The sequence below is a fragment of the Gracilinanus agilis genome, chromosome 2 (assembly GCF_016433145.1).
Source record: "Gracilinanus agilis isolate LMUSP501 chromosome 2, AgileGrace, whole genome shotgun sequence".
In the NCBI taxonomy this organism is placed as follows: Eukaryota; Metazoa; Chordata; class Mammalia; order Didelphimorphia; family Didelphidae; genus Gracilinanus; species Gracilinanus agilis.
In genome coordinates, this window is record NC_058131.1 from 487,138,724 (window position 1) to 487,158,237 (window position 19,514).

At 35.4% G+C, this 19,514-nt stretch overlaps 1 protein-coding gene across 9 annotated transcripts in view; it reads left to right on the forward strand.

The window, feature by feature from the left end:
* Nucleotides 1–19,514, forward strand: part of NRXN3 (neurexin 3) — a 2,038,283-nt gene that overhangs the window by 1,504,204 nt on the left and 514,565 nt on the right. The gene's annotated exons all lie outside the window — the stretch shown is intronic.

Consider the following 19,514-nt stretch of genomic DNA (forward strand, 5'->3'; position numbering starts at 1 on the left):
AGAAAGAAAGAAAGAAAGAAAGAAAGAAAGAAAGAAAGAAAGAAAGAAAGAAAGAAAAAGAAGTTGAGAGAGAGAGAGAAAGAAAGAAGGAAAGAAAGAGGTAGGGAGGGAGAAAGAAAAAGAGAACTAGAGGGCCCAAGTGCAATCATTTCAGTCAAATTTGTGCTAAGTTAAATACATTCCAACCCTTATAATTCGGAACCTTTTAACTCCTTCATAATAAATGTGAAAATAGTTATTATAATATTATTATCATCATTATTATATATATACATATGGATGTAGATATATATTATATTGTGTTTGTAAAGGATATGAAAAGGAGGTGTTTAGGAGTTTTCCTTAAAAAAGCAACAATATAGTGTCAAAAAAGTACCTAACCAATTTGACAAGAAAGAATGAAGTTTGTCTTTCGGTCTGAAGGAATTATAAGGTGTTGGCTTTGGAGGCAGACACAATTGAGAAACACGAGTAACTTCCAATTAATTGGCTGAATCAATCATGCTTCTTTTGACCTAGATAAAAAGTAAACTTGGTCCACTCAAGGACAAACTCTGAGAAAATAGTTTCCTCTGTATTTGTTTTCTTTTGCCTTACAGAGAAGTAAAAGAGACTGCAAAAAATTGGGGCAGAGAATTCTTTCTCTTCCCTAATCTACCTCCCACCTCATCAGCAGTGGTAACTTACAGCATAAGCAAATGGCAGAGTCTAATGAAGGGAAAACCAGTTGGAAAACCTAGTTTAGTTGGCCTACTCCAGAAGAGGAGTTAAGAGTGTAGTGCTTGTAGCCAGAATCCTACTCAAGAGATAGTAGGTTGCAGATATGAGAATCCTTTCGTTTCCATGGTAGGAATATCCTTGCACTTTTTAGAGAATGTAGTAAGAGTAGGAAGAAGAGAAAGACATTTTACCCTTTCCTACTCATCCCCTTCCTCACTTTCCAAGAGACTCAAGAGAAACAACATAGTTTTCCTCGAAAGTAATCCTGGAGTGGAACCAGCTACTTTTATATATTGATCATAAGTTATATGATTGATTCTCTCCACTAAACATTGGGATTTCACTGGGTTCCTCAGTTACCTTCATTCACTGGCCAATATCCTATAATATCATCAGGCTTATTTTTTATATTTTGACATAGCGTTCTTTAGGTAGTTTAACCTGTATCATCATGTTGTTTAGAAAAACTTCTAAATATCTTCTTTAAACCTTCCTTACCCAAAATAGTACTTTTTTTTGGATGAGAAAGATTTAACAAGACATAAAAAATTCTTCAAAAGAAAGTCTTCCAAATACATTTTAGATAACCCTCCTCTCTAACACTCTTGTATCTGCTGAAAAAATGCTACCACATAATAATATATAAATAATAAAAATGCTACCACATAAGTGCTAACACATTATGTAGTGAATAAAAATACCAATCGGAAAGATAATGAAATAATTGGTATAAAAGCTAGTAGTGATGAAATGGATTTCCCAGTCATTCAGTGTTCTAAAGGTATCCCTCTTAGAGTTCTGCCTAGCCACAATTCCTGCTTGGGGTTTTCATCAGTGGGAAGCAGGAATTGTGGTTGGCAATTCAGCTTTAGAGATCAACAGAATTCCTATAAATAGCTGATTAGATGAGTGGGATTTTCTTAGAATACAGACTTTAAGACAAAAATAACTTTTATAATACTATTCATATCATTTTAGGCCAACTGGACTACTCTCCAGTAGGAGAAATATTACAGAAAGTCAATGATTGCAAAGCAAAGTTCGCTCATGAGGTTGGGTTGTGTCTAAGGTCTTTAATTCATCATTCTCTTTAACCTATCTTCTTTATGCTGATGTTTTAAATAATAGAGAGATAGTAAAGTATAAGGTGTGGAAAGAATGTTAAAGTCAGGGTCAGATCTTTCTTTGTAATCCTAGGTCAGCTTCCTTGGATGTGACCTTGCACAAGTCACTCACTCTCCCTTGAGGAGCAGCTTGTCATAAATGACAGAATGTTGGACTTAGAATAGAGAAAACCTTGGCTTCAATCCTTCCTCAGAAACTTTCTAGTTGTGTGAATTTGATCAAGTTACTTAAACATTATTTATTTAAAAAGGGGGTAGGGAGCAGCTAAATGTCTCAGTGGACTGAGAGTCAGGCCCAGAGATGGGAGGTCCTGGGTTCAAATTTGGCCTCAGACACTTCCTGGCTGTGTGACCCTGAGCAAGACTCCATTGCCTAGCCCTTATCGTTCTTCTGCCTTGGAACCAATACACAGTATTGATTACAATATGGAAGGTAATGATTTAAAAAGAATTTGTTTTAAATAAAGTAAAATAAAGGGGTTGGATGGATAAAGATCCTTTCCAGCTCCAAATCTTTGAACCTGTGGTCTGATTTTTAGTTTTGTCATTTGTAAAATGAAAAAGCTGGGGGTAGGGGAGATTTAAAGACTTCTTTCTAATTTTTCATCCTATGTTCCCTTAAGCAGTTTACTCAGTAAATATTTGATTGGCATTTAATGTACTACAAAGTCCTCCCTCATTGCCTAACTCAGTTCTCTGAATACTATATTTGTATAACAAAAAATTACCGGGTTAAATAGAATTAGATGAAAAAGAAGGAGAAAGAGAACAAGAATTTTTAAAATGATTGCTATTCTTCCAAACACCATTCTAAACCCTTTATAAATATCTCATTTGATATTCATGATAGCCCTGTGAGACAGGTGCTTTTATTCCCATTTTACATTTGAGAGAACTTTGACAAACAAATTAAATGATTTGCAAGGGGTCATATAGGTGCTAGCATCTGAAGTAGAATCTGAATGCATCTTCCTGAACCTAGGTCCAAGAATACTTGAAGTATTGTGGAAATCCAATATGATACCCATCATGTTTTTTTTTAAGTTTTTTTTTTAAACCCTTGTACTTCAGTGTATTGTCTCATAGGTGGAAGATTGGTAAGGGTGGGCAATGGGGGTCAAGTGATTTGCCCAGGGTCACACAGCTGGGAAGTGGCTGAGGCCGGGTTTCCATCATGTTTTTTTAATAGTCTTCCTTTCTTCTTATCTTAGAAAAGGGAAATTACAAATCATCAAGATCAATTCATAGGAATATCTTTTATGACATCTCTGAAAAATAACCATCTGGCCTCTATATGAATACTTCTGTTTTTTATTTTCATTTTTATTGATTAATTAAGAAAAATTTTCCATGTTTACATGATTCATGTTCTTTCCTTATCTCCTCTCACACCCCTCCCATAGCCAACATGCAATTCCACTGGGTTTTACATGTCATTGATCAAGACCTATTTCCATATTATTGATATTTGCACTAGGGTGATCATTTAGAGTCTACATCCCAATCACGTCCCCATTGAAACATGTGATCAAGCAATTGTTTTTCTTGTGTATTTCTACTGAATACTTTTATTGATGGGGAAAGTTTACAACCTTGTATGGTAACTACCTTCCATTGTTGGAGACCTCCAAAAAAATCTTCCTTAGATCAACCTAAATCTGTTCTTGCCACCCCACCTCGCTATTATTCTTACCCATTGATCCTAATTCTGTCCACGGAAACAACATAGAATTAATTTACTCCCCCTTCATATCATGTAAAGCAATAAGATCCCCCCATCTTCTCTTCTCCAGGGAATATCTCCCTGTTTCATAAGGCTGATCCATTTTAATGGCGTTGGCAGGGTTTAAAGACCCTTCCCCATCATGGTTGCCCTCCTCTGAATGCACTCTAGTTTTTTCCATGCCTCACCCCTTTTAAAATAAATCTAGTGCCCAGAACTGAACAAAAATAACCCAGATATGATTTAATAGCACACAGGCAGCAACAAGGCTTTCCCCTCTCTTTCTCTGGACAACATAGTGCTCTTAATGCACTATTCACAAATGAGCTATAATGTGGTCTGGAGGACAATAATGTACAGAGTACACATGAGTACCAAGGAAGCTAAATACAATTTGCATCTTGCATCTGTGTTGTCTGCAAACATTTCTGTAAGAATCATTTGAAATGAACTGAAAAAAATGCATACATGTATATGTGAGCATGCGTGCTTGCACACACATATATTATATATACATACACACAGACATTTCTTATGGTAAACCTGAATCTGAGTAAGCACAATAGTGTATATATGTGAATATACACACACATATACCTATAGCCACATAAATACCCACACCCACACAATATTGCCATTTTAATGTCGATCTCTGAACACTAAAAATGAATATATTTACCTTCTAACTTCACTCACACGTGATTTGCTATCTCAGTCCCCAATCTGTAACAGAATCACCCTAATTCTAAGAGTTTTAATGGGAGAAGAACAGTATGGGAAGACTTGAGGAAACTAAGCTAGCAAGTCTGCTCCTCTTCAAGACTTTTCTAAGGATATGGTTGTTCTTGAACGATCAGAGCCAGTATATCAAAATAAGCACTTTATTGAGTACGGTAAAAGGAGTTGCTGGCGAGACTGTAAATTCTTTCACAGAACAAATGATAACTCAGCTCAGGAGTCCTTTTGTCCTGGGGGGAGGGGGACATAAATTGTCTTAAAGTATCTGTCACACAGAATTGCTTTGCATTCATCATGCCCGTCTCCTGCATCATTCATGAATGTCATAAGAGTCTAAAGAATTGGCACTTCATAGTGAAGATGATTAAACAACCATTATACTTGTCTTTTACTCCTGCACAGTACTTTTAAAGAGATTCCATTCAGATCCTAACCTAACCCTTCTACCTCCTGTGAGTTTTGTTTCCTTCTTTCTCTTCCTTCTGAGCCCTCTGGTATTTGAGCTAAAAGAGCATTATGCCCACTCTCCTTAGTTTTTGTTGTCTTCTTGGATTTGAAGGATAAATACCAATGAGTGCCCTTACGTATATATATTATTTTCCCAAACTAGAGAGCAGTTTTGTAGTGGGTAGAATACTAGATTTGGTGCCAGAAGACCTGATTTAGGTTCCCATCATTATTGTATGTCTGACCTAGGATGAGTCTAGGAATGAATCACTAATTAAATCACTAATGAATCAATCAACAAGAATTTTTAAGCTCTTACTATATGACAGTCACAGTTCTAATCTCTGGAGATAACAAATTAAAAAACAAAAACAGTTGAGATGATTGTACCCTCAAAATGGGAGACAGCATTCATGGAAAAGTTTTTGGTGGTGTTCAGTTGTTCAGTCATGTTCGACTTTGCTTGACTCCTTGAGGTTTTCTTGGCAAAGATATAGGAGTGGTTTGCTCTTTACTTCTCCAGAGATTTCCCATTTTGCCGATGAGGAATTGAGTCAGGGGTTAGGTGACTTGTGCAGAGTCACACAGTTAGCAAGTGTCTGAGGCCAGATTTGAATTAAGGAAGATGAATGAATCTTCCTGACTCCAGGTCTTTCACTCTATCTAATATTCCACCAGCTACCTCATGAAAGCAAATGGGCATATATAAAATACAAATAGAGTAGAGGGAAGATAGCCTTAGAGGGGAAGATGTGAGAGGACCAAAAAGGGACCACATGTTGAAACTGGCAATTTGAATTAGGTCTAGAAGGAAGCTGAGGATTCTAGGAAGAGATGGACTTTAATTTCTTTAATTGTAAAATAGGGGCTTTAGATATTTTTTGAGATGCTTCCTAGCTCCAAATTCTATGATCCTGGGATTCCACGTTTGAAAAAAAAAAGATATTGTATTAGAAATTAAGAAATTTCAGTTTTAGCTTGAATTCTTAGTAATTTATTATGTCTTTTTTATTAATTATTCTAAAGTTCTTCATCTCTTTTTTTCTTCAAGATTAGGGATGAATTATATACCCTTTAACAGAGTTTATTTTTATGTACATTCAAATAAACTTAAAGTCAAACATCTTCAACCAATATGTGCCAAGTACTAGGAACATAAAGGCAAATATGAAAACAGACTCTATCCCAAAGGAGCTTACATTTTATCAAGTGGATACAACATCTGCATATATCTGTGTGTAATATGAATATATTTAATATTTTAAATATACTTAAGCAAATCAAGGTAATTTCACTAGTAGCTGAGGAATCAGGAAAGGTCATATAGGAAAAAGCACTTGAATTGAACTTCAAAGGAAACTAAGAGAGCCTCTAACTGGCACAGTGGATAGAGAGCTAGACCTACAGTGAAGAATATTTATCTTCCTTAATTCAAATCTGGCCTCAGACACTTACTAGTTGTGTGACCTTGGGCAAGTCACTTAGCCCTTCTTTGCCTCAATTCCTCATCTGGAAAATGAGTGGAGAAGGAAACAGTAAACCCTTCCAATATCTTTGCCCAGAAAATGCTAAATGAGGTCACAAAGAGTCAGATATGACTGAAACCACTAAACAACAAAATAAGGGGTAAAAGCAAGAAAGGAGTGAATCTCAATCATGGGGCACAGCTCTTATGAAGTCATGGGGATGTTTAGTGAGTGAAACAGTGAGAAGGTTCCTCTCTCTCTGTCTCTCTCTGTCTCTCTCTCTCTCCCTCTCATTCCCTCTCCCTCCCTCCATCCTACTCATCAATCAAGGTTCATTGCAATATTTTTTATTAAGCCTTTCTTATGTTATTAACTTATAGTGTTCTTTACCTTATCTGATCATACATTATTTTTTACTCTTCTGATGTCCTCTCCACATTTTAATTTGTATGATGTTTCACTGTGTGCATGTCTTATTACTCCTTTTATATCAGAGTGATAAGAAAATCTCTAGTTCTTCTGTATTTTGCCTTGCCTAAAGACTTCAATGACGAAGGTCAATGACTTTGTCTATGCCCAAGTCAAGTGTGATGTCACTGGTTCTCTTTAAAACTAAGAATGTACTATGACTAATTAAACTCCTTCAGATGGAGGCTGTATTTTTCTTTCCTTATACTTGACTTAGCATCAAAGATTATGACTAACACATTCTGAGTTGGAGATTGTTTATCTGATGTTATTTTCTTCTGCAAAACAGAAGGATTAAGCTAGATTATTTTTAAGGGCTGTTCTCATTCTTAAATTATGTTATTCATTGTGCCTAGAACTGTCATGAGTTGAGGGGAAGGGTATAAGCATTTATTAACCACCTACTATGTTCCAGGCATTGTACTACCCACTTTACAAATATTATCTTAACCCATCCTTAAAACAACTCTGGGAGGTAGGTGCTATTATCCCCATTTTATAGTTAAGAAAAATGAGACAGTTCAAGTGACTTGCCCAGAGTCACATAGGTAATAAATGTCTCAGACTGGATTTGATCTCAGATCTTCCTAACTAAGCCCAGCTCTTTTTCCACTATGTCATCTACTGCTTTACTTCGCAGGAAACCATAGAGGATGAAAAATCTCATGACATAGTTCTTACATTCAAGGCACTTAAAATCTATTTAGGGTCTTGAAAATCCTAGTGCAAAAGTAACTCAAATTGCTTATCATTTATTTGACTATGAACTCAAATGTCCCTATAAACAGTCTATAGTATCATTTTCATAATTGAAACATCAAGGAATTTAAATAAATTGTTTGGCCAACATAAAATTACATTCATATGATAATCCTAGTATAGTGCTATGCTATCAAACTGGTTCACAAAAGAATCGCATTTAAGGATTCCTGTGGGCCACATGTTGACTTAGTTTTAGAATGTAGTATTACCTATATTTTATTATTTTGCTAAATATTATCCATATACATTTTAATTTGCTTCCAGTGGTACTTGGGAGTGTGTGGGCCCACATATTTGACTCATTTGGGGTAGCGGCCAGAAAGTTGGCTTTGGAGTCAAGATGAATTTCAGTCTGCTTCTTACACATACTTACTGTGTTACTCTGGGCAAGTTACTTAATCTCTCAGTATCCCAAATCAATTCTCTAATACTACATTTTGCAGAGAAATAATTGAGCTGCATTAGAACAGGAATTCCTTACTGAGAGTCACACCAGTGAAATCACACATTCAATCCAATGGGAAAAAAATAAGTACATAGACTGATTGCCTGAAATGACTTCAGGTCCATTGAAAATTCCTGCCTTCAAGTATCATATTCTCCTTTTATCAAAAAGGTTTTTGGAAATTTTTAAAGGATCATATCAAATGAGTGGATTATAAAAATTAGATCAACAATTAGAAAGTAATTGCAAGAGGTGTTTCTTTCAGAAAAAAAATGATCCCAGGGTGAAAATCAGTTGAAAGGACCCTACAACTTCCCCCTTGCTGCAATATGTCAAAGACTTCAGCTTTAATTTGTCATTGGAAGGACCCTCCCAATGGTTCATTATCCAAGTTCCTTCTTGAAGTAAAGAGGGCCAGAAAGAAATGTCAGCCTTGGCACTTTGTATTCTACTGCTCTAGCTTGGTGAGCTTGATTCTTGGTTGTTGCTGGTCCCAGTGAGATTAAAAAAAAATAGCAAAGCAAAGCAAAGCTGTTCTCTAAGTTTCTTGATCTGTACAGTGGCAGATAGTCAGAGGAAGCAGGAACAATGAAAAAAGGAATAAATCCTAGAGAGGGCTATGTATGCGATCTCTGAGCAAGAGTCCCAATGTTCATGCCAAGGCTTCAAATAGCAGGTCACTGCTTTGAAGAGCCTCCCAGATCCTGATATACCAAGCCACCTACATGACACAAAGCCTGTCGAAAGCTGAGGCACAGAGATAAGGACAGGCAAGATATATGGCTGAATAGAGGACTTTCAATTTCCGTTTCTTAGGAGATGGACAAGTTTCACATCATTAAAATTTTTTTTTAAAAACTACTGTTAAAAAAAAAAAACCACAACTTCCAAACCAAGAGCACATACCTGATGTTAAGGAGTCTTTTCAGATGATTGACTTAATCAGAATGACTAATCTGAGGGGGGAGAAATACTGTATTAATTTAAATATGGCAGGTGCTATCTGAGTTTATTGCAGGAGCTAAAGACCAATTATCTAGCATTTCCCCATAAAATTACATTTTCTAAAAAGAGACTTGGTTGCATGAATCTCCCCATCATAACAAGACTGCCAATTTTGATGGACATGTCTGCTGTTTATTTGTATCTTGCCATATTTTGCAGTTGAATCAATGCTAAAGTTATAATCTTAGACCTAAGAAGTAAGACCAGAAAATGAGTTTTTAAAGAGTAGCAGCATGCATTAGTGAATAAAAGCAGTGATAAGAACAGGTATGAAAGAGAGCTTCTCTTTAAGCCTCAGGTGGCTAGATAGGGGTACTGGTCAGTCACCTCACTCAGAATCCTTTGCCATAAATAAAAAAGAGTGTTGTGAAATGGCAGCTGAGTTTTACTAATAGAAGCTTTTAAAATGAAGAAGGAAAAAAACCAAATAGCTTCCTCCCCACCCCCATTTTTTTTTAGAACTAAGAGCTTGAGAAACAAGATGTGTTTACAATGCATCTTAATTAGATGGAAGAAAATGAGAAGCACCAAACAATGGGAAAGGGCTGCTATCTCAATGGGGAAAATTTCTTAAAAGAAGAGAAAATAAAATGAACTCCAAGCTGAAGCTTCAAAGAGGGCAAACTATTAAGGGAATTGAAATGTCTGAGTATTAAGGGGTAATTAATGTACAAAATAAGAATCTTAAAGTTGGCCCAAGTGAACTTACCAGCATGCCCATAACGTACTTTAACAGATCTGTGATCTCTGCAAATGGGTGATTACTTCACTTGGTGGTTCAGGTTGCAATTCATCCTGTGAGACTTACCCACAGCTTCCCAAGAATTCTCCTTAGGAGTGTACCCAATATGCTAGGGACCTTCATGTATAACAGAATCCCTCTTCCATTTGGATTCTGTACTAAACATCATGATGATGCTAAACACTTTAAGTGAGCATATGTCATGTTTTATGCCTCACATTTTTGTTCATCAGAAGGCCATAGAGTAAAGTAATCTCTATGGTTATATTTTTCGTGGAATGGTATATGATTTTTACATATTCATGGGAGACATCTTGTTGGAAGTGATCATTAAAATGGCATTTTGCTCTAACAAATACAATTTTTATATTTAAAAACATTAAGCACAGTGATATATTCTCTGTACTTTCAGAGAAAGTCAATCCAGTGACTACAAAGATAGGGGGCTGCTGGAAATTACCTTTGGTAAAAGTGTGCCTATACCCTTATCATACCTTGCTCAAAAATGCTACGTCAGATCACTCATAAATATTTTATAGATTTGGGAAATTAGACATGTTGTCAATAAATGTTGATATTTTCTCAGTTGTATATTTTTGCTATTCATAAGGTTTTCTTCAAGACCATTGGTAACTTCCCTTCTAAAAGATATCCTGAGAATCAATCCCTCAGTGTTCTCAGAATTTTATTACCTCCGGCATAAAAATCCTCTGTATATTCATAGTATAGTCCTAGTGTTTTCTTTTTTAATCTTTGGTTTCTTTATTGCTAATTCTACATTTAAATAGTAGTAACTATTTCATATAGCTTTTTAGAACCCTATTTTAAAGTCTCAATATGCTTTTTCCACCATCATTGATGGAAGAAAAATATGAAATGAAGAAAAATATGAATAAAAATATTGAAAAAGAAAAATTGCAGATTTTGTTGTTCCATTTTCATTTTTACCATTTTTCCTCCTCTTAGATTCATCCTTTTATGCTTTCTAGCTTAGTTAAGTCTTTCAATTATATTTTTGTAACTTGTTTGTCTATCCACTCTGGGTTGTTTTTTTTTTGGGGGGGAGGATATTAGGGAACATACTTCTCATAATCTGCTTCTATCTTTCTCTCATAGCATGCAAAATAATTTGTATTTTAAACCAAAGATGTCCTTATTTGCCATATTTCCCTGCTTGGCAAGATCAACTTATTTCTTACTGAGGCAGTTTCTAGGCTTTTAGACTTGCCTCATCATTGTAATTGATTCACATGAGATATCATTCTTTTCTAAAGAAATTTATGTCAATGTCTATTCTTTTATTCACTTCCCATTTTTCAGCATCAACAGTTTGTAGAAACAGGTCAGATTAACGTTGCCTGATGCCATATTTTCCCATTTGTATTCTAACTAGGTATCGATGTTTTACCTTTGCTTTAATTAACAAGTGATAACTAATTCAGAAATGGCTACCATTTTAGTAACTAGTCATTTTTCTCTATTAAAATATAATCATTTAACTTTTTTGTTGTCATTTCATGTTTTCCAAGTCTAGACCTTCTGATTTTCTTCCCTCAAAAAGCACACATGCTACATATTCATAAAACTTTTCCATAGTGTACAAGCTTTCAGATGCTCTTATTTCTTGCTCAGTGATATTTTCCAACAATTTTCTCTTTACCTAATTTTGCATTGAAATCATCAAGTATTAAAAGTTGTTTTAATTGGAAAAGTCTTACTGAGTTTCTTCCTGAAACTTCTGTACTTTCTCATTGTTTTCATGATAGACTTTTGAACAATACTAATCATATTCAGTGTTTTATAATGACCAAATAGCCCATGAAACATTTTTTGTTGCCTTTGAGTTCACAATAAAACCAATTCCTATAGCTTCTTGTTTTGCTTCTTCAAAGAGTACTTGTGAGCCATTCTTTCACTCAATTGCAACTTCCTTTGTTCTTCTGGTTTCATTCATTGTGGGACTGTCAGGCTTTGTATGATTCAGTTTCTTTAGTAGCATGGTTACTCACTGGTCATTGGAAAAAAGTATCTTATACTTAGAATACCAATAATTCCTGTAAGTTAATCTTTCTTGATTATCTAGAAGGGAAATGATTTTTATATTCTTTCTTTCCTTTTCTGGCACATTGCCACTATAGTATAGAAGTGGACACAGTGACACAGGACTGAAGGCTATTTATTTTTTCTATATCTTATGGGTTGCCATACTAAAAGAAACTGGCTAGGTTACCGATGATAAACCTGTATTTATTAGGGTGAGAGCCCAGAAAGCACATATACTTTTGTTACCAGAAACATAACTAATAGATAACATAGATAAGCTGGATGGTATGAACTGAATTAGCCATTCCTTTAAGAGTCTGTCCCTCTAATTTAGGAGAAAGCCTAAATGGAATCAGTAAGTACTCAGATGTGCTTCATTAACAGGTGACAAACCTAATGATAATATAGAACAGCTGGGTTATTAAAAAAAATCTCTCTGGAATCAGAAATCTTCCAGGGAAAGGAAAGAAAATGACTCAGTTATCTGTTATAGGGAAGAAGTTATAAGAATATGAATAATGTTACAGATTGAAACAGGAGCTTTCTCTGCCTTTGACTATTAGGTTGTCAAATGAAGGACAAAGCATAGAAGGTTTTCTGCCCTAGCCAAGAAAATTTGCTCCAAGGCTGCTTTCATAAATTAATCAATCCTGCTTTTATGCATAAGCCAGCCCTATTGCTTCCCCTTTATTAATCTATATTCCTTCCTTCCTTCAAATCCTGATCAAAACTTAACTCCTAAAAATCATAATATGTTAGGGCTAGAAGGGAATGGAAAGTTGACGTAATGCAAGCTATTCATTGTATAGATGAGTTTACTGAAGCCATCAAGCATCTTTTCCTGATTGATCTCATCCCATACTAAAACCACATTTTATAATATATCTTCCCATGAGTCTTTCCAGGCCTTCTTTCTTTCTTTTTCCCCCACCCCTGAAATTTCCTCAATAAAGGGAAAGACATAGTTTAAAAATGCCCTCCACTGACATAGACTGACAATTTAGTCTGAGATTTGTCCTGAGAGGGTACTGAAACACCCATATTTATACAATTAGCATGGGCCATAGACATAATTTGAACCTGAATCTTCCTAACTTTAATGGCCCTCCTACCACTACATAATACTGCCTTATTAGACTGGGCTCACTTTGTATGATGTTAATTTGTATATACCCACTCAGTGCTTTGCCATTGAAAAGAGGTCTCTAGTGGAATAACACAGTTCTCTGTCCTAGAGCTTGTTTTGTGGAACTTTTCCATTAATGATTTCGATGAAAGCATAAGTTTCCTGGTTACCAAAGTCACACATGATACAAAGCTGGGAAGATAACTTAACACACTTTATTACCAAAAAAATATGAAGCAAAGTATGAAAAGCAGAAAATATTAGGCAGAATATAAAAAGATAAAGTTAATAAGTATAAATGTTAAGTCTTATATTTGCATTTTGAAAAAATATCAATACATATAATATAAAAGGGGACATGCCTAGACAACGTTCATGTAAACACACGCACAATCCCTTGGGCATAAGGAAATGAAAATGCAATGTGAATAAACTTTGTGACATAGTATTTGAAAATGCACGTAGATCTTAGGCTATATAAGCTGCTGAGGGCACTGGAAAACATGTCAAGAGAGGATTTGTTGAAAGAAGAGAAACTTTTAGAATCTGATTGCAGATCAAAGCATGTCATTCTTCATTTATTTCCTTCAAAGTTTTTAATTTTATATGTGATATGTGACTTCAGTCTTGACATGGGGAATATGGAAAAAACATTTTGCCTGAAAGCACTGGTGTAATCTATATCAGACTATTTACCTGGAAGAAAGAGTGAGAACTTGATTCACAAAATGTCAGAAAACAATTGTCAAAAATTATTTCTATATGTAGTTTAAAAATAAAAATTAATAACACTAAAAAAGAAAAGAAGAAATATTTTAGCATGGAAGAAAAGTATAATTTTAGTCTTCAAATATCTTTAAATTTATTAAATATGCTAGAAAGGTATAAAAGTGGATTTTGTATTTAAGATTAGCTGACTTTCAATGGCAGTTCAGCTATTCAGCTTTTTGGTCCGGGTAATTTACTTAATTTCTCTGGGCCTCAATTTCCTCATCTATAAAAAGAGGGCGTTATATTTGATGATTCTGAGATCTCTTCTAACCCTCAATATGTTCTCTTATTAGCCTAAGTTGCAAAAAGGTAGAATTCAAGTCAATATAAAGGAGAACTTTAAAAATTTTTAGTTGCCCCAGAGTGGATTGGTCTCTTTTGGGAGATACTGAATTCCCCGTTTTTGTAATCAAAGACTAGATGGTGAATTCTTCATTTAGGAAAACAAAATCTGGGTAATCTCTTGTAAGGGATGTTATAAAGAGGAGACTTGCATAGGAGTTGGATGCTCTGAACACTATAATCTAAGATATATTTTCCATTTCTGAAATTATATGGCTTCCTTTTTGTATGTTTGGTTTCTAAATCCTTAATTATATAGTAAGTTCTTAAAAGGCAAAACTATGTCTTTTTCTTCATTTCCTTTCTTTCCTCTTTCCTTCCTTCTTTCTCTCCTTCCTTCCTCCCTCCCTTCATTCCTCCTTTCCCCCTTTACTGAATGATTGAATACTCATGGCATCCAAATTCCTTTCAGTGTAATTAATAGTTGGGAGTTCCTAACTTTTTTTGGGTCATGGCAAAGGTTTCAGATCACATCTCAGAATAATGTGTTTAAATGTATGAAAAAATATGTATAGTATTATGAATATAGTTACGTTGAAATATGGTTATCAAAAATATGAGTAACAAAAAACCAAATTCATAGACTCCAGGTTAAGAACCCCTGCAGTCTAAAGGACCGTATTTGGATTAAAGAACCTTAGAAGATGATGTTCTTGTAAGAAATCATTTTTATTGCAACTAAGTACAGGCAAGCCTTTCTATAACATGTTTTTTAGTTAAGTCTCAACAGTTCTTCATACTGGGCTACCTTGTAGCTGGGCAAACAGAAATGCAAATAGATCAAGGGAAACATCCAAAGTCTTTCAGTGCTGAGGCTCAGATTTCAAGTCTGAAGGAAAGAAGCACTAGACAAGGAGGCAGGGGACCTGGCTTCTCATTCTCCTGCTTTCTTATCCATAACCTTTAGCCAGATGATCTCTAAGGGCCCTTCCAGCTCTAAGATTCTATGATTTTCTAACTCATTGGCAGACTTGGCTTAGTACAGTCAGACTGTGTTACTTGATCCAACAGATGTGTGCCGCAAGCTGACATTTCTATGTGGCTGAAAAGATGAGATGATTACGACGACTCCATTAGCTGGTTTTGTTTTGGATGGTGACATGTTTTGCTTTTTCCCTGGCCTGGAAGATCGCACTGATCCAAATCTATAGGCTTTTCCTCTAACCTAACTTGGCAGTGTGTGCTCTTTTGTAAGCCACATGCTTTCCAGAAACCTAGAGCCACATCCTTTTAAAATATTTAACCAGATGCCGGGGGAGAATAATATTTTATGCATCTCTGCACAATTTTAGAACACAGACTAAGAAAAGACCAAAGCTCTCTCTTTCTTTCTGCCTTGTTTCTAAGCTTCTGATATTATGAACTTAATGTCAGTCAGGGGTTTAACTCATAGCACTAGAAAACAAACAACTGTTACTCATTTGTAATATCTCCCAGGGAACACATTCATCAGATCAAATGTCTCCTCCCCTCTCTTTTTAGTTATGGCAGATATTTTTAAAATTACAGAAAGAGGAGAACCATAAAAGCAGGAGAATATACATAGTATTTTTTCCTTTCTTCTGTCTACCCTGAAGAGGTGCCTTAGAAAGGAAAGATATGTATATAAGAAACCCAAGCATTTATGTATGGTTTTTCTTCCTTCCCATTTTTGCCTGCATAATAATAGCTATTCATTATTGTTATTATGGATATAAAAATAATAGCTAAATGTTATTCAGGCAAAAAATGGAAGAAAGGAAGGAAATATAGCACTTTAAAGATTGCAAAGTGCTTTACAATATGTTAACCCATTTGGCCCTCACAAAAACTCTATGAGAAAGGTGCTCTTGTTATTCCCATTTTATACATGAGGAAACTGAGGCACAGAGGAAGTAAGTGGCTTGCCCAGAGACAAACATGTAGGAAATGTCAAAGCCAAGATCTGAACTTAGGTCTTTCCGACTCAGGGTCATAAGTTGCTTGAGGAGTCAGAATAGAGCACATTAGTATTTTTGCTAATATTTTTGGTATTTTGTATAATTCAATAAAACACAATGATATGTAAGAAATTGCTATTATGATTAGAAGATCATAGACATAGAACTAGAAGGGACCTTGGCCACCATCTAACCCAACCCCCTCATTTTACAGATGAGGAAACGGTGGCTCAGAGAGTTGAAATGATCTAAGATGTAAACCTAGGTCCTCTGACTCCAGAATCCCAATGTGCCCTTTGGTCTCTAATGGAACATTATTTTCTCAACCCAAGTAGCCTACTAGGGGAGGCAGCTAGGTAGTGCAGTGGGTAAAGTGTTGAGCCTAAACCACTCCTCTTTGTGAGTTCAAATTTGGCTTCTGACATTTACTAACTGTATGACCCTGGACAAGTCAATTAACCCTGTTTGCCTCAGTTTCTGTAAAATGAGCTGGAGAAGGAAATGGCAAACTACATCAATATTGTTGCCAAGAAAACTTCAAAAGTAGTCAAGAAGAGTGGGCATAATTTAAAAACCACTAATCAGTAATAACAAGAATGACTACTTACTGGCTTCAACTGTTACAGAGCTGTATTCATTTTTGCAGTTGAAAATTACTCAAATATTCATGGAGGAATAGATATGATAATACAGACCTATTTGAACAGCTGAATAAATATAAAGCTTGCTTTTCGTTTTTTTTTTACTTTTCCTTTTTTTAAGAGTCTGCCACTCATTTTCATAATTTAAAGTACTGAAGCATTGGATGCTCTAGCCTCAGTTTCTCAGTAAATTGGTAGCAATATGATACCCTTTCATAGGGTATTAAATTGTGATCACCAATTAAGCTGGACTAGAACATTCTTTCATATCGAAATGAAATGAAAAAGGAGCTTTCTTTAGATGTGCCTTATTTCAGGTTTGCTGAAGCCCATCGGGGATGATAAGGGTATTGATTTTTGTTTTTGTTTGTTACCAAAGTTTGATATTCATCTTAAGCTTGATAAGTTTGCCACTGCCCTGGGCTCACTTTGGTTTATAACATAAGAAGCTGGAACTGTTTATGCAAAGATAAATGAACTTGGGCTGGGAGGTAATATTGGAGACACCCTTCACCCTACAATCCGCCCTCACTGACTTACTGCTTTTTGAGCATAGTGTAATTAATCAGAAGCGGTGCATTGTCTGATATAATTGCTGGCTGATTTCCTACACCCTACCCAAGAGAATCAGCTTGTATTAATTTGCAGTCCTTTAAATGGGAAAACAAAATGAGCATAGTCTGAGTTACCATGCTGGGCTTCCTTTTTGTTGTCGTTGTTGCTGATTTTGTTTTCAATCAGAGGAAAAATCCTTCCCATTTTCCCCTCCATCCTCCTACCCAGACCCCTTAAATACTGAAAAAAACTTACACTTTAATTAAAGTCCTTTGTGGGCAAGGGCAAGTATATAGCCAAAGAGTGTTAGTGTATGGAAGAGAGAATATCCCAAAGGAAAAGCAGTTAGTTTATGGAAATTTAAAGAAGAAAGCCTTGTTGCCTACAAATTATACTTTTATTCCTGGATGCTTTTCCTAAAGCAACTTAAGTTTCTCATTAAAGAAAAAGTAAAGGTTACATGCTTCCTTCTTTGCAGAGGTGGAGGACCATGGATGTAGAACATTGGGCTTGGTTTATGTGTTGGTTAGTTTTGCTAAAGTATTTTGTTTTCCTTTTTCTTTTAAAAACGTTATAAGGGCTAGCAGCCAACTGGGAGGAAGGAATAAAATAATAGTTATATAAAAATAAATATATTAATAATTGCAAAAAGAGTTCATTTTCCTTAGCAGTATACATCTTAATACCAATTATTCCTTCTTACTCATTTTTCTCACCCCACCTCTCACTGGAAGAATCATGATATCACATAAGTGAAAATAAATTAAATTTTTGTCCTATTAGATTTTTTATTTTTAAATTTTCTTTCCATGATTCCATGATTCATGTTTTCTCTCTCCCCTCATCCTTTTCCCCTCCCTGAGTTGACAAGCATAAATTAAGAAATTTAATATGAAAATATGCTACAAGGTGCTACGGAAAGAACACTGATCATGGAGTTAAAATCCCTTTTCTGGGGCTTACTACCTGCATGATCTGGGGCAAATTACTCTGGGTTAAAATCCCATTTCTGATAGTTACTACCTATACGATCTCTGGCAAATTACTAAAACATCCTGCACCTCAGTTACAGCATCTGTAAAATATGAATTAGACCGGTTCTAACTTCCATTCCATCTATGTATCTATGATCTTACCACTGTATAAAAATTTCTTAACCAGACACAAAAAAAAATAGTCAGCCTCCATAGCAACTTTTATATTTCTTTTTGTTGTTCAGTTGTGTCTTATTCTACATGACCCAATTTTGAGTTTTCTCAGAAAGAATAGTGAAGTGGTTTGCCATTTCCTTCTCCAGCTCATTTTATAGATGTAGAAACTGAGGTAAATAGGTTAGGTGACTTGCCCAGGGTCACACAGAGAAGTGTCTGAAGCCACATTTGCATGCAGAAAGATGAATTTTCCTGACTCTAAGCTTGTAACTGGGTTGGGGGTGAGAAGACAGAAGATGGTAGATTATAAACAGTGAAAGATCTTGAAACAGAATTTATCAATCCTGTCAAGATCAAGTGGCAAAATTAAGTGGCAAACTGAATATAGAATTTCAGAATTTTGTAAGACATTGCATCTAAGATATTCCTCATGTTCCTGAATAGGTGTGTCTTCTACACATCAGTGCCATTCTCCTCTACTTGAAGACTTTAGGGATGGAAAACCATCTCCTCAGGTAGTCTAGTATACTCTGGGATAATTTTGGAAGCTTTTTTTTCTTTTGGTTTTGTTTTCCCCCCTTTATATTGAGTTTAAATCTGCCTCTCTAATGTCTACCCTCTGCAGCTAGTGCTATTGCCTGGGTCAAAGCAAAATAAGTGAAACTCTTCATTGTAGTTAAAAATTTGAAAATACCTCTTGTAGCTTCCCTTAATAGTCTCTTCTTTAGAATAAACATTCACAACTTCCGTAACATATTGTTCCATGGCATGGGTTCTAGTCACCTTATCATCACAATCAACTTCTGTATATAATCCACTTTGCTGACGTCTTCCTCAGCGTTGCTCAAAAAAGAACTCAGAAGTAAAGATGTGGGCCAATCAAGTATAATATGTATAATAGATCTGTAACCTCTATCATTATGGAAGTTCTTCTGCCTAAGATCATATTAGCTTTATTGGCTTCCATGGTATACTGTTGAAACATATATAATTTGTAGTACCCTAAAACCATCAGATCACATAAGAATATAAATAAAATCATAGATTTAGAGATAGAAATGACCTTAGACATTATTAAGTCTAAATTCATCATTTTACCAGTTGAAGATATTGAATCCTAAAGGTTAGGTGACAGATGTGACATTTTCTTTCAAAAGTAAGTAGATATGTATATAAAGAGGCCCTTTATTTCACTGTAGAAAGTTCTTTAGCCTTTTAAGCTTTCAGAGGACTAGAAACACTTTACAACTTTTCATCCCACTTAAACAGCCTACTTTTAGCATCCATCAGCTTCACTATCTCTGCCCTTTTCCCTTCTGCTCATTC